General features: G+C 44.7%; 1 pseudogene; it reads left to right on the top strand.

Moving 5' to 3' along the window:
• The first annotated feature begins 893 nt into the window (after positions 1-893).
• On the top strand, positions 894-4,034 carry LOC123862997 (V-type proton ATPase subunit F-like; annotated as a pseudogene).
• The last annotated feature ends 220 nt before the right edge of the window (positions 4,035-4,254 follow it).

Genomic DNA, 4,254 nt, shown 5'->3' with positions numbered 1-4,254 from the left:
ATTCCAGTTCTAGGCATTTACTCTAAGAGGCTTTTATGTCCTTCATTGGAAACCTGTAATGCTTTAACTTGCTGTGTACTTTAAACTTTAAGAAGCCCTTCTGTGATCTTCATGGGCCCCATGCCAACTCTGAAAGGCAGAGTAAGGTAGATATCACAAAGCCCCATTTTAAATCACGAGGAAACGTGAGACTCAAGAGCAGTCACAGGTGGCAAAACATGAATCTTGTCCTGATTCTCTCAACTCTACACAGGTCCTGTGCTGCATTTATAAAATATTCATAATGAAATTTATAAGGTGTTTTTATTGACTTGATTTATCAAATTAGTTCTGTCTTCCATTTCTGCACCACCCCACAAAGCCCGTGGGTAAATATACTATTTCAGAAGCTAGGGCTTGGATCTAAAATGCTGTCAGGATGACTCTCTACTCAGTTAAGATAAAATAAAGTTCTGCCCAAGCAAAACAATTTTAAAAACCAGATACAAATATATAAGGGGATGCATTTATTCCCAAAACACTTGGCCTCTACTCCCCTCCAATACCGGAAAATGAATTCTCCTCCGTGCACAATAATCTGTGACAAACTCGAACTGGCATATTGGGTTAATAAACTATTATGAGAATCAATAGTAATTAAAGGGAACACTTAGCTGACAAAGTTGATAAAAATGAATGTATTTGTGAGCTCTTAATTTTCTTAATTGTTTCCTTAATTGTTTCCTCTGGCTGTCACGGCTTTCAATTGTTTGCTATCCAAATATCAAAAAAGCTGAGCTAGACTGGGTATTACTGGGTAATTTCAATTACTAAAAGCATGAATTGGTATTCCACTGTTTAAAAGAACTTCTCTAAGTTTGGACTTACTCCTTTAAACTCTGTCAATGTGCACTATGATTGATGGTTGCATGGAAAATGGTGACCAATTGCTTTCCTATGGAATCGGTATAAAGGGATTTGAGTTGCAGCGGGACGCACCAAGTTTAGATGTTTGACAATTTCCAGATTGTGGATTCCTAATTACTCGAAGAATCTTTCTTTTCTCTTCTATCTTCCCCTTCCTGACTCCTGTGGGGAATGTGATACAGAAATGGCGAGACACAGAACCAAGATATAGAATAAAAAACCCACCAGAAAATTTTCTTTCTTTACTAATGATTCCAGGACCAAATTTGGGGAACATATGAAATCTGTGACTTCAGAGGTCTAGTGAGGTATAGATGTTTTTATTAGAAGTTAGGGAATTTAGGTAAACTACCTAGGAAAATACAGCTCCAAATCCATGCCTATTCTGCATTGAGAGTTTTCATTTGCCTAAATTATCTGGGTAACTGACATATTTTTTCATTCATATCCATCCACCTATGAAAAACATACTCCATGTCATCTATATGCCTTTAGGCAATCAGGTCGGTCTTGATGGTGCAGAGACACACAATCCCTGACCTCAAGACCTTCAGTCATCTACTCCTCAAGACATCTCATCAACCAACACAAACCCCCACACTAAAAAGGAGGCAGGGTGTAGAGGCCATGATAGCTGAGCTCTGCCTGTTGGCAAGAATGGCAATAGGGGGAAGCTAATTGCAGTGGTTGGATACAAGGACATGGTGAGTGGGTCCTGCTGGGTGGCATAGGGGAACTTAACAAGAACCACCACCCTCTCATTTCCTGGTGGTGAAGGATCAACTATCTGTGAGATCAAAGACACTTTCCAGCAGTTTCTAAACTGGGACAAAAATGACATCGTGCCCATCAACCTGTACATGGCAGAGATGGTGTGCCTTGTGCCCGATACCCCAACAGTGCTCCATTCACACTGTTCTGGAGATCCTGTCCCAGGAGCATCCCTACGATGCCGCCAAGGACTCCATCCTGTGCAGGGCCGGGGGCATGTTCATAGCCAAGGATCTGCCCCACGGCCCTCCCCACAGCCATGCAGCCTCGCCCCAGGCTTGCCATCAGCCCTTCTCTAAGTTGTGAGCCTCGGATTTCCAATTCCCTGCCCCTTCGCACTCCATTGAGAGGCTAGGTGAGGTGCTTCCGGATTACTGGGGTGCTGTCATCACAGTCAAGGCTGGTTAGGGAACAGGAAGCCTGAGAGTCTTCTCTTCACTACCTCTTCCCTGTGTTGTTACACAGCGTCATCGTTGATGTTAAAGTAACGTCTTGTTTCTCTCCCCTACCAAAGGGAAAAAAAAAAAAAGGAGACAGAATGTAAAAAGGAAACAATACCATATGACAAGTATTCTGAAAAGAAAAACAAAAGATGGTGTGAGAAGGCCACGGCTGGCCTCGGGGAATTCATGGCAGACTTCCTAGAGTGTATTAGTTTACTCTGGCTGCCATAGCACCATAACAAAGTACCGCAGACTGGGGGAGCTTAAACAACAGAAATTTACTTTCTCACGGTTCTGGAGGCTAGAAGTCTAAGATCAAGGTGCCTGCAAGTTCATTTCCCCTAAGACCTCTCTTTTTGGCTTGCAGACAGCTGTCTTCACACGGTCTTCCCTCTGTGTACTAGGTCCTAATCTCTTCTTATAAGGACACCAGCCATATTGGATTATGACCTCAAGTCACCCAAATTACCACTTTAAAGGCCTTATCTCCAAATACATTGTGAGGTACTAGGGGTCAGGGCTTCCACATATGGATTTGAAAGGGGACACAATTTAGCCCAGAACACAGGGGAAGCTACTTTCAAACTGGGACTTGAAGCAAAAGCAGAATTGACTCAAGTCAGGAGCTGGGGAAGAGGGAGAGAGCATTCTGTGCCAAAGGTAGCCCAAACACCAAGGCCTGGAAATGAGAGAAAGTGGCATACTTGGCACAGGGCAAGCATTCTGGGATGGCTAGAGCCTAGATGGGACATGCAAAGCTACAAGATCTGAGGCTGAGCACGAGAAGGGATGGACTGTGGTGGTCCTTGCCATCCAAGTTATGGTTGGGACAAGGAGCACTTGGAAGAATTTTAAGCAAGAGACTGAGGATCAGATCTGCAGTCATCTAATCCATCAAGCCTGCTGACAGGGGCCTGAATACATAGCACGAGGCCTCCGTAAAATGGCAGCGGGCTGTTCACCTGTCACAGAGAGACGTAGTGGTGGAGGTGCCGAGGAGGATGACTCTCCTTGCACACCCAGGTTCGGTTTAGGGAGCTCTTTCCTATAGGGGATCTTTTTTGATCCTGCCACCTCAAGGCTGGGGAAACCAGGGCTCAGAGAGGTCAAGGATGCTGCCCAAGGAAGGCCCCAAAGCTAGCAAGTGGCGAGCCTGGATTGGAGCTCTAGGCTTTTCACCTTTTGGCTCCAGCCCTTCTGAGGAACTCAGCCTCCTTTCTGAGTGATGGACAGCATTCTCCAGCCTCTCTTCCAAGAAGTCCTGCAGCACATAGTTCTTTGTGGTCCGCTCGACACCCTTGTTAAAATGTTCACTCTTTTAAGGAGGAAAAAAAGCTGTCATTTGAGAGGCATTTACTTCCATAATTACAGCCACCATTTGGCGAAGTTGAGTGAGAAAACCCCAGTGACTTAAAAGACAAACCACCATATGCCACAATCTGTCAGGGGCTAGCCTTTGACAGAAAACAGTTTGATGGAAAGTTTTCTGTTGTATTTTCAAAAGAGACAGGCATATTATGGGGAACCACATCGATACAGTGATAGAGTTTGCTCATTATTGGCTTGTGTTTTTTCAACCACTTTTATGTGCTATCTTCTCATCTCCCCTTGCTGCTCACCTCCCCCACCTGTCCTTTATAAAAGTCTTTACCCCAAAGCCTCCCTGAACTTTCTGGGTACCATTAGCAAGATCACATTTCTTTTCTTTTCATCTTTGTCACCTGGCCCTCTGTCATCCCCAGGACTGTTTTGTCTAAGACCCAGACTAAGAAACTTTTCTCATTATGCTCCACTAACGTCTCCAGGCCAAAAAGGACCAGAAACGGAGGCTGGTGGTGGTGATCTCTGAGTCCCGCCAGCTTGGAACACAGCTGAGATTTCTACAGTGCCCACCTCCCTCCCCTTCCTTTGTCCTTTGGGGCCCACCTGGCCTTCTCAGGGCCTCACTATCTCCAAGGCCACTCGGCCTTGACTGGAGTCTGCCTGAACCCTATGTTTAACCTGAAGTCTTGCCTAATAAGTAATCTACACTAGAAATTAATATCCTAAGAATCATTCATTTAGACTAGTAGGTCTCAACCCAGGAGTGATTTTTGTCCCCCAAGGAACACTTGAAAATGTTTGGGAACATTTT

The sequence above is a fragment of the Mirounga angustirostris genome, unplaced genomic scaffold, assembly GCF_029215605.1.
Source record: "Mirounga angustirostris isolate CCGP_5_RB_7025 unplaced genomic scaffold, mMirAng1.0.hap1 SCAF_1, whole genome shotgun sequence".
Lineage (NCBI taxonomy): Eukaryota > Metazoa > Chordata > Mammalia > Carnivora > Phocidae > Mirounga > Mirounga angustirostris.
This window is presented reverse-complemented; position numbering and strand designations above follow the sequence as displayed.